The sequence below is a fragment of the Triticum dicoccoides genome, chromosome 6B (assembly GCF_002162155.2).
Source record: "Triticum dicoccoides isolate Atlit2015 ecotype Zavitan chromosome 6B, WEW_v2.0, whole genome shotgun sequence".
Lineage (NCBI taxonomy): Eukaryota > Viridiplantae > Streptophyta > Magnoliopsida > Poales > Poaceae > Triticum > Triticum dicoccoides.
Window position 1 is genome coordinate 40,461,718 of NC_041391.1, and position 12,168 is coordinate 40,473,885.

Genomic DNA, 12,168 nt, shown 5'->3' on the forward strand with positions numbered 1-12,168 from the left:
TTGAACAGCTGACTGAACAAAACTAAAAGATACTGTAAATGCAACCGAAGTGCTTCAACAGACAAGTGTATGCTCTGTGTGTGATGTACCGGAGTTACACCACAACCATTTTTCTCTCCAGTTTTGTTCTTGTCTGTCACATTTTTTCTCTCTTCTTTCTAAGTTAGCAGTGTTTGCTACTTTAATTCGAATAGTGGTCATTGCTAAAAGTTATATATTTAAATTATTGGGCATGCAGGATTTGCTAGATATTTAAATTGGTTCAAAATCTTCACAGCTAACACAACAAGGAGAAGAACAAAACGAAACAAAAGGGTCACCGAGTCAGATGGGCTGGGATCTATTCTTTCTCAGGCCAAACTGCTACATGGGCCACTAACCCTTCTTCCAAGCTCTACCTGAGGAGGCTGCATCTGCGTGCTCTACTCAATTAGTCCCACCTCGCCAGTTGACAGGAATCAGAAGCTGTTTATAAGGCGAGGGGCTGCTGAACGTAGCACGACCTTACTTGAACAGGATCTGTTCTATAGGCTCGTACCGCTGCATCCTTTACCAATAAGGAGGCAAGCACTTCACTCTGGTTGATGCATTCTGACCTTTGGGCCAGAGCGTGATTAACGGCTTGGATTCACCTGATGGGTGTTATCCGATGGCTGTAGAGGATCGTTCCTGGATTGGCTTCTGTCTCTACAGGGTGGCCTGGAGGTTGTCTGACAGACAAAAACATTTCTTTTTGCATTTTCTCCCAGCTCCTTTTGGCAATATGAGATCTCATCTGCAAAATAGATTCAGTTCCAAACTCCTTTTGGCAATTTGATCTATACATCATCTGCAAATTTGATTCAGTTAGTGTTACCTACCAATTGTTTTTGCCTTTTCCCGAATTCCTTTTGGCAGTGTGGTCTGTACATCATCTGCAAAGTAGATTCAGTTAGTGTTTGATTCAGTTAGTGCTAGCTACCAATTGTTTTTGCCTTTTCTTGAATTCCTTTTGGCGGTGTGGTCTGTACATCATCTGCATAGTAGATTCAGTTAGTGTTAGCTACCCTAGGCAGCTTCAAGTTCAGAGTGAAATCCATGAATTGATGATATCAGACACAGGGATGAACCCTTATTTCACTTACTAGGATGACTTTGCAAACTGCCAATTGAAACAGAGGTGAACCCTTGTTTCAACTCTCTGAAGACCACACAAGGCACATGAGTAAGACTGCTCTTGTATTCAGTCAGTCTCTTAGTGGTGGCCACATAAAAATGATCCTTCCTTTAACAGCAAGATTTGCTTTCTTTTTTTCATTTAACATGAGGGGTTTCATGACTGCAAGAGTACATAATTTTATATGCCTGCGGGGTAGGAAAGTATCCAGGTGTATAAAATTCAGTTGCTATGTCTAGAGATCTTGCTCTGTCATCATCAGTACAGAAATACTGAATTAGCCAAGAGCTGGAGATCATTGAACTGGGAGTAGGCCTGCTCACTGCTCAGACAGAGGCAATTGGAAATAATATCTGAAAGTACTATCTTTGTCGATAAATGAGGATTCTATAGAACAAAGAAGAACAACTCAGGCCACTGCTGGAACGAATAAGGCCACTATCGACATGACGGCGAGTATGCTTCCAAGCTTGTTGCAGCGAATGCACGAGTCGAGGCCGGTGGAACCCCTTGTTCCCCCTGCTGTGCGGTGCGTATGGACAGCAGCATCAGCATTATGCAGAGTCCAGAAACATTTACATCTGTTTTCAACTTCTTTAACCAACAAATCTCCTCCCTTAATCACACATCTGAAACTATGTATGATTCAGTTCACACATCTGAAAGTTTCTGCTTCACAGCTCAAGCTTTTATACAAACACCCACCGGTCCATGGTTCACATGCTTAACTTGGTTTGTCATTCAGGACGACAGCTGTGCGAAGTAACCAAGATTCAGTTAGCGATTCTCTTACTACAAGTCCAGTGGATGATCGTCTGGCAAGGAACTAGTGGCTGAACAAGTATGCTCAGGAAGGAAAATGGGTACAGAGACTGATTTCTGTAGAACTCGTCTTCCCATAGAGGACCTGAATACCTGTGTACAGAGACTGATTTCTGTGGAGATGCAATGCATCCCATCATGCTGCCGTGCCCATGTTCATGCGTATGGCCATCTGATGGTTGCCTTAAATTTATTGAGGAAGAGTGACAAAGAGAAATGTGAGACTATGGAAGTATATATGGATTATGGAAAACGAACGACAGTCAGCAAGGATGCAAGAGTTGTGTGTCGAGCTTACAATGGAAGAGGCAGTCGCTCATATGAAATTACTAGTGTTCCATCGAATTTTCTGTTGTGAAAGGCACCAGTGGTCTAGTGGTAGAATAGTACCCTGCCACGGTACGGTACAGACCCAGGTTTGATTCCCGGCTGGTGCAGCCTTTTTTCTTCAGTTTTCGAGGTTCCCAGTTATAACTAGTAGGAGTACTCCCTCCGGAATTACTTGTAGTCAAAATGGATGTATCTTGCCTCTGCTCATCCTCTTATTTATTCATTCATCCATAGCAATTCAGCTGCTGCGCATCAAGCATAAGCTGCGTCATGCCGCGCTGTCGCCAATCGCCGGCCATGTGCGCACGCCTCCCTCTCGCGCGATCGAGGGTGGCGCCAGATAATTTTTTTATGGGAACTCTGCACCTTTGAGTAAACAGTCGGCGGTTTGCCTACTATAGGTGGCATGGTAAACCTGGTGATCCAGGTGACACGAATGAGTGCTGCTCTCCGAAAAAAACAAGGCTTATTAATTGCTTGCTTAAGAGTTTGAAACATTATACTACTAAGAAAAATCATATCCAAGTTTAATGCCAGGCCATAATTATAACTAGTACTCCCTCCAGTCCAGAATTACTTGTCGTCAAAATGGATGTCTTGCCTCTGCTCATCCTCTTATTTATGCATTTATCCATAGCAATTCAGCTGCTGCGCATCAAGCATAAGCTGCGTCATGCCGCGCTGTCGCCAATCGCCGGCCATGTGCGCACGCCTCCCTCTCGCGCGATCGAGGGTGGCGCCAGATAATTTTTTTGATGGGAACTCTGCACCTTTGAGTAAACAGTCGGCGGTTTGCCTACTACAGGTGGCATGGTAAACCTGGTGATCCAGGTGACACGAATGAGTGCTGCTCTCCGAAAAAAACAAGGCTTATTAATTGCTTGCTTAAGAGTTTGAAACATTATACTACTAAGAAAAATCATATCCAAGTTTAATGCCAGGCCATAATTATAACTAGTACTCCCTCCAGTCCAGAATTACTTGTCGTCAAAATGGATGTCTTGCCTCTGCTCATCCTCTTATTTATGCATTTATCCATAGCAATTCAGCTGCTGCGCATCAAGCATAAGCTGCGTCATGCCGCGCTGTCGCCAATCGCCGGCCATGTGCGCACGCCTCCCTCTCGCGCGATCGATGGTGGCGCCAGATAATTTTTTTGATGGGAACTCTGCACCTTTGAGTAAACAGTCGGCGGTTTGCCTACTACAGGTGGCATGGTAAACCTGGTGATCCAGGTGACACGAATGAGTGCTGCTCTCCGAAAAAAACAAGGCTTATTAATTGCTTGCTTAAGAGTTTGAAACATTATACCACTAAGAAAAATCATATCCAAGTTTAATGCCAGGCCATAATTATAACTAGTACTCCCTCCAGTCCAGAATTACTTGTCGTCAAAATGGATGTCTTGCCTCTGCTCATCCTCTTATTTATGCATTTATCCATAGCAATTCAGCTGCTGCGCATCAAGCATAAGCTGCGTCATGCCGCGCTGTCGCCAATCGCCGGCCATGTGCGCATGCCTCCCTCTCCCGCGATCGAGGGTGGCGCCAGATAATTTTTTTGATGGGAACTCTGCACCTTTGAGTAAACAGTCGGCGGTTTGCCTACTACAGGTGGCATGGTAAACCTGGTGATCCAGGTGACACGAATGAGTGCTGCTCTCCGAAAAAAACAAGGCTTATTAATTGCTTGCTTAAGAGTTTGAAACATTATACTACTAAGAAAAATCATATCCAAGTTTAATGCCAGGCCATAATTATAACTAGTACTCCCTCCAGTCCAGAATTACTTGTCGTCAAAATGGATGTCTTGCCTCTGCTCATCCTCTTATTTATGCATTTATCCATAGCAATTCAGCTGCTGCGCATCAAGCATAAGCTGCGTCATGCCGCGCTGTCGCCAATCGCCGGCCATGTGCGCACGCCTCCCTCTCGCACGATCGATGGTGGCGCCAGATAATTTTTTTGATGGGAACTCTGCACCTTTGAGTAAACAGTCGGCGGTTTGCCTACTACAGGTGGCATGGTAAATCTGGTGATCCAGGTGACACGAATGAGTGCTGCTCTCCGAAAAAAACAAGGCTTATTAATTGCTTGCTTAAGAGTTTGAAACATTATACTACTAAGAAAAATCATATCCAAGTTTAATGCCAGGCCATAATTATAACTAGTACTCCCTCCAGTCCAGAATTACTTGTCGTCAAAATGGATGTCTTGCCTCTGCTCATCCTCTTATTTACGCATTTATCCATAGCAATTCAGCTGCTGCGCATCAAGCATAAGCTGCGTCATGCCGCGCTGTCGCCAATCGCCGGCCATGTGCGCACGCCTCCCTCTCGCGCGATCGAGGGTGGCGCCAGATAATTTTTTTGATGGGAACTCTGCACCTTTGAGTAAACAGTCGGCGGTTTGCCTACTACAGGTGGCATGGTAAACCTGGTGATCCAGGTGACACGAATGAGTGCTGCTCTCCAAAAAAAACAAGGCTTATTAATTGCTTGCTTAAGAGTTTGAAACATTATACTACTAAGAAAAATCATATCCAAGTTTAATGCCAGGCCATAATTATAACTAGTACTCCCTCCAGTCCAGAATTACTTGTCGTCAAAATGGATGTCTTGCCTCTGCTCATCCTCTTATTTATGCATTTATCCATAGCAATTCAGCTGCTGCGCATCAAGCATAAGCTGCGTCATGCCGCGCTGTCGCCAATCGCCGGCCATGTGCGCACGCCTCCCTCTCGCGCGATCGATGGTGGCGCCAGATAATTTTTTTGATGGGAACTCTGCACCTTTGAGTAAACAGTCGGCGGTTTGCCTACTACAGGTGGCATGGTAAACCTGGTGATCCAGGTGACACGAATGAGTGCTGCTCTCCGAAAAAAACAAGGCTTATTAATTGCTTGCTTAAGAGTTTGAAACATTATACTACTAAGAAAAATCATATCCAAGTTTAATGCCAGGCCATAATTATAACTAGTACTCCCTCCAGTCCAGAATTACTTGTCGTCAAAATGGATGTCTTGCCTCTGCTCATCCTCTTATTTATGCATTTATCCATAGCAATTCAGCTGCTGCGCATCAAGCATAAGCTGCGTCATGCCGCGCTGTCGCCAATCGCCGGCCATGTGCGCACGCCTCCCTCTCGCGCGATCGATGGTGGCGCCAGATAATTTTTTTGATGGGAACTCTGCACCTTTGAGTAAACAGTCGGCGGTTTGCCTACTACAGGTGGCATGGTAAACCTGGTGATCCAGGTGACACGAATGAGTGCTGCTCTCCGAAAAAAACAAGGCTTATTAATTGCTTGCTTAAGAGTTTGAAACATTATACTACTAAGAAAAATCATATCCAAGTTTAATGCCAGGCCATAATTATAACTAGTACTCCCTCCAGTCCAGAATTACTTGTCGTCAAAATGGATGTCTTGCCTCTGCTCATCCTCTTATTTATGCATTTATCCATAGCAATTCAGCTGTTGCGCATCAAGCATAAGCTGCGTCATGCCGCGCTGTCGCCAATCGCCGGCCATGTGCGCACGCCTCCCTCTCGCGCGATCGATGGTGGCGCCAGATAATTTTTTTGATGGGAACTCTGCACCTTTGAGTAAACAGTCGGCGGTTTGCCTACTACAGGTGGCATGGTAAACCTGGTGATCCAGGTGACACGAATGAGTGCTGCTCTCCGAAAAAAACAAGGCTTATTAATTGCTTGCTTAAGAGTTTGAAACATTATGCTACTAAGAAAAATCATATCCAAGTTTAATGCCAGGCCATAATTATAACTAGTATTCCCTCCAGTCCAGAATTACTTGTCGTCAAAATGGATGTCTTGCCTCTGCTCATCCTCTTATTTATGCATTTATCCATAGCAATTCAGCTGCTGCGCATCAAGCATAAGCTGCGTCATGCCGCGCTGTCGCCAATCGCCGGCCATGTGCGCACGCCAACCAGGTGAGCTGAAGGTGCATGGTGCCCAGACGCGATGAACTGATCCTGTTTCAGAGAGATGCTGAGAAATTAAGATACACTAATCCTTGCTGCTGGTCATATTTTTGGTACTGCCCCTGCCCATCTTGCCTTCAATTCATCCCGTTGAAACCATGTTTGAAAGTGGGTTTCAATTTGAAACCATGTTCAGTCTGGCAGTTTTTGCATGCCCAACGCTTCGGCTTGCCGGCCCGGGTGCCTAGGATCGCCGTGCTCCATGTAGGTTGCAGCAACTAGTTTTCCTGCTGTAGTACTTTTGAACAGCTGGATGTAAATGGAACAAAAGTACTTCAACAGACTAGTCTACGTTCTGTCTGTCATGTTTCAGAGTTATACAACACGCCCGTTTTTCTCTCAGTTTTGTTCTTGCATTTTTTTACTCCTCTCTCTAACCTGGCAGTGTGTCTGCTACTTTTGTAATGGCCGACCGCAATTTCATTTGGCATAAAAGCTAAAGAAAACAAAAAACTATCAAAATCTCCACAGCTAAACGTTCCTCTGATGGGCCGGGCTTTGCTCATTCTCATGCCCAGCTACATGGGCCGAGGACCCTTCTTCCATGCTCTCTGCCCGAGGAAGTGCAGCACTGCATGCCTGCTCCCTAATTAGTCCCACCTCGCTAGTGTAGGCCACGCTGGACCAGTTTATAAGGCGAGATGCTGTTGATGTAGCACGACCTTACTTGAACAGGATCTGTTCTATAGGCTCGTACTGCTGCATCCTTTACCAATAAGGAGGCAAACACTTGATCCTGGATTGGCTTCTGTCTCTACAGGGTGGCCTAGAGGTTGTCTGACAGACTACAAATCCTTTTTTTCTTTTTTTATTTTCTGCAATTTGCAATTCCTTTCTTTACTTTCTTAACTAAGACATGTGAAGATCATATGCATTTCTCCTTTTGAATTACTTTAACCACATAATCTCTATCTTTGACCCCACACACCTGAAAGCATGTATGATAGTACGATTCAGTTCACAATACAGTGGTGGCATTGAAGATAAAGCCAAAGAAGATGCACCCAGTTTCAATATATAGGACCTGAAGTGCATATTTCTCCACACACAAATTATTTTACATATAGATATGTGTTACATGAAGCTGGTAACCCAAATTCTCATCTTTCAACACTTTCCTGCATCTGTAAAGTAACCCCAAAACTCTGAATTTTGGTCACTCGTTTTCTGGTAACCCAAATGATCACCATAAAGGCAACACTGAATGATGGTCTCCATTAGGAAATTGTGTGTTCATGTCCCAGATTATTGCCAGAGCAAGAGTAGTAGAACTTTGCAAACTGACTGAAAAAAAGGCCATTCCTTGCTCCTACTGTCTGAAGTTGTTCGAGTGCAACATGGCTCCTCCATATCAGTTATTAAACAAGGAAAAAAAAGATGGGAACTCTGCACTGCACCTTTGAGAAAAATGTAGGTGGCATGTTAAGGAAGGAAAATGTGTACAGAGAGTTCCTAGTAGTGTGGCAATTTTTTTTATGGCAATCCAGCTATGGATTCAGTGCAAGACTTCCTTTTTGCTTGTGGAAGACTAAGTTCCAGGAGACGAGTGAGTGTTGCTCCTATCCTGGTAAATCAGGTGCTCAAGGTGACAGGAGTGTTGCTCTCTAAGCAAAGAAGGCTCATTGCTTGCTTGCTTAAGACTTTGAAACAACATACTCCATCCGATTCATATTACTTGTCGTAGCGTTACTACAGTTTAGTACTGAAGTTGTACTAAATTTGCGACAAATAATATGGATCGGAGGGAGTACGAAAAATCATATCCAAGATTAATACCAAGGCATAACTAGAAGTGCACGCTTTCAATATTCAAGGTTGGTTGGGCCACTTTTCTGAACTGCACATAGCTTGCTTCTCCTGCCATTCTTTGATTGCACCCCCTTGGTTGGGATTCTGAGTTCCAAGAGATGAATCTTGTTCATTAGGCTGGTTCCACATGTTCAATTATTCTTAAGGCTGGTTCAGGTAGGGAAATTAACATATGTATTAATCCTTGCTGCTTGCTCTGTTTTTGGTACTGCCTCTGCTCATCTTGTTGAAACGATGTTGCAAAGTGGGTTTCAGTTTGAAACCATGTTCCAGCTGACAGTTTTTTGCATGCCTGGTGCTTCGGCTTGCCGGCCCGAGCACCAAGGATCGCTCATCGCTAAGCGTCGCAAAATGGAAGTTGCAGCAAGTAGTTTTCCCGCTGTAGTACTTTTGAACAGCTGAGTCAGCAAATCTGCAAAGGATGTAGTAAATGCAACAAAAATACTTCAACAAACAAGTGTATATGTTCTGTCTGTCAAGTTCCGGTGTTGCCTTTTTTCTTCTTCTCTCTAAGTAAGCTTGTACGTGCAACGCACGTCAACACTAACACACATTATATTATTATAAACATCTGTAGTTCTAAAATAATGTAGTATGTGCTATTCGTGCAAATGAATGAATGAAAACGTGATCTGTATAATGTGCAAGGATTGCATCTAAGATGGTAAGTACAATATTTTGCAAAATATTCCTAGAGTAACAAGTTAATTATTTCAAGTGCATGATTTCATCATTTACACAAAACGAAGTGATGATTTGGATAGTTTACACAATATGTACCAAAAACATTCCCACAACAACGTGTGGGGATTCATCTAGTTTAACTAAAATCAACAACCATTTCTTTTAGTCAGAAAGGTGCTTCGTCTCTGCACTTGAAAACCTTCATAGCATATGAGATTTAGATAGATACACAAAATGTGTTTGCTCATGTCCTTGCATGTTGGAAACAAGCATCGACAACATTTACACTCTTGTAGAGGAAATAGTGTTTGGGCAATCAACAACCAGTCACATGATCTCCTCTACTTTGGATCCAAAAAGAAAAGGAAGATTGAATGGAACTGAAAATCAGGTAGACATGCTTTCAATTTGTTGGCTAGAATTTGACAAATGCACTTGTGGACTACTATATCAATTATCTCTCATCTTCTCAAGATTAAGCACTTTAGCTGAGGCGAAGAAACGAAGCAAGACGATGCCATTTTTTAGCATGCTCTTGGTTGTCACCAATGAACCTACAACATCCATCACACCCATTATAAAGATGATACACACAAACACATGCATAAGTATTAGTGTGAAACCTGACCAACTTTGAAAGCATGATCCTCCGTCCCCACTTTATACTGATTCTCACCTTTTCCCCCATTCTTTTAATACACAGTGAGACAAAACTTACATGTGTCTGAGAAAATAACACTTTGAAATGTGACCATCCACATTGTCATCTTTGCTTAGAACTTAAGGTCCTTTGAGTATCAGGTCCAGCTTGCCACAGAAAAAGCTATCTTAAAAATCTCCAAAAGTTGTCCAAAAGAAAAAGGAATGATCTCACAAAACAAATGAAGCATTTGTGTTAATTTTTTAGAAGGATACATGCATCTATATGCATCTTATCGATGCCAATTTCAAAAATTGATTTACAGAAGTATCTTTCATGTGTACAAAACGCTGAAGAATTTGAACATGAACAGCCTGATATAGTACAGTAAGAAAAGCGAGCACTAATAATTCACAAAAGTATACTTTCCCTATACACACTCTGTTGCGGGTTAATAAAAAAAGAATATACTCAGCTGTGGGATCGATCTTCAAATTACCTTCAATTGGTTACAACCTAAAGAAGCTAGAACAACTAATCTAGTACTGCTATTGCGTAAATTTTTTAACCATCACCAAGCTAGAACAACCCATCTAGCTTAAGAAGCCTACACAACTCACAATTTCATACGCTCATAGTAATCATCCATAGCTGGTAATTCTTCCTTTGCATACCTGCATTACCACTGAAGTAAACTGTAGCTAATAGTTAGAAAGTTAGACCAAATTAGGAATCACCATTACAAAGTATAACCGATTATTGGCACTGCAACATTCTTCAGGCAGAACCTAAAGAAGCACCACCATAGAAATCTCTAATAGCAAGGAATATTTCCATTCTTGGTCAGTGAATCACATACGGATGGCATTAAACCAATTGAAAACTGTAAATAGGTATACCTAAAGCATTCTTTTATTTGCCAGCTCCAATGCTTCCTCAAAGCGCCCGCTGACTGCTGTCCGTCAAATATCAAATGATTGGTCTGCTGCCTGTTGGAGTAGCAATTTCTGCAAAATCGACAGCACCAGATGCAAACATTCCATTGGCCTTTAAATCCAAATTGAAAAAATAAATAGTGAATCAATCCAGCCAAGCAAGGTAGGACAAGCCAAGACGTACAAGGTTCACGGCAAGCTGTGCGCCCGGAATCCATCCAGCTGCCTGAGTGCTTGCTTATGTAGCCGTCCAGAAGGTTTAGACCAATGTCTACGCGGTAAAATTAATCAGTAGCTTGCTTAGCATGCAGTTGTACGTACGTGTGCTGTTCTCGGGAAGATCCAAGCCAAGTGCCTCAAATCCAACATACCCAGGCATATGGAGGGCACGAACTGTCATGGAGGCGCAATCCAACATACCCACGAATTTAGGATTTGTAATGGAGGCGCAATGCATCGAGTCTGCGACAACATACCAAATTTTCCTCTCCTCTAATCCGGCGGCTTGCGAGGTCTCGTTCTGGGTAGGGATAGGGAAGATGAGAAGACGGGAGATGATAAGAGGGGATGGGAGGTGCTGCCGGCGCATTCGTTGGTTCTGCGACGGCTTCGGTGGCGGAGGAGGATCAGGCGACAGCGTGGGTCGCGGCCTTGCAGTTAGCGATCGAGGGGATCCGCTTGAGATCACTTTCCTTCTTTTTTCCTGCCCTCTGCGTGATTGTAGGGATTGCATAGGTGCGGGGCGGAGATTCCCATCCCTCTGCGGTGAAGCATGTTCAGCCAACGTAAAATACTAAGTGCACACCGGAGAATAGATTAGATTAAGGCTGGCTATTAGATTAAATTTAGCGGGTCTAATCGTACGGTGACAATTAAGCTGTGTACATCTGCCGTGTGGCTCTAAGAAAGAATTAGTTTGATTTTTTATTAGTAGTAGAGAATCTTTTTCTTTTTTGAGAATTTCTTCTCTCTAATCTGGTAGAATATCTGCTACATTTGCAATGTGCGATTGTAATCTAATTAGCTACTTGTGTTGTTAAATGAGCATTGTTAAAAATTGTACAGTATGCATTAAAAGCACAGGCTGCAGCATTTGGCAGACATTAAACTGGTTGGAAATCTCCACGGCTGATGCAACGAAAATGAAAAAACAAAAAACAACGATATTTTTTGTAGCGGATCAAAAAAACAATGAAATAGGAGCGCGAGACCACACATTCCTGATTCGTCACATGGGCTGCGCTCTGTTACATCGGCCATGACCCGCGTCTCCTTCCAGGCTGTCGGCCCAGCCTCTCGCTGAGGACTGAGGCTGCGCTGCACTGCATGCCTTCTCTACTTAATTAGTCCCACCTCGCTAGTTTAGGCGACGCTAAACCAGTTTATAAGGCGGGGAGCTGCTGGTTGTAGCACGACCTTACTTGAACAGGACCTTTTTGTTTTTTGCAACTCCTTTCATCTTGTGGCAACCGATTCTCTTGGAAGCCATGCATCCTCTCTTTTGAATGAACTTGTGTAACGAACAAACCTCCCTCCTTAATCACACATCTGGAACTATGCATATGATTCAGCTGACAGTATAGTATTAGTAGTGGCAGTAAAATAAGATGCACACAATTTATTTTTAGCTGCACTAGTACTAGTCACTGCAAAAATATCCGAAGGTAACAGAAGCCAACTGACCACATGCATGATCCATACATTCATCTACACCTGTTCCAGGAGCTCGATCGCTGATAGATATTTGCTTCACGGCTCAAGCTTTTATACAACACCTACCGGTCCATGGA

General features: G+C 43.3%; 1 non-coding gene and 1 pseudogene across 1 annotated transcript; both read left to right on the top strand.

Annotated features, from left to right (window-relative positions):
- The first annotated feature begins 498 nt into the window (after positions 1 to 498).
- Positions 499 to 720, top strand: LOC119327170. The gene has a single exon (XR_005158443.1). It is a non-coding gene; the product is annotated as a small nucleolar RNA U3 (small nucleolar RNA).
- Positions 721 to 6,967: 6,247 nt separating this feature from the next.
- On the top strand, positions 6,968 to 7,097 carry LOC119327181 (annotated as a pseudogene).
- The last annotated feature ends 5,071 nt before the right edge of the window (positions 7,098 to 12,168 follow it).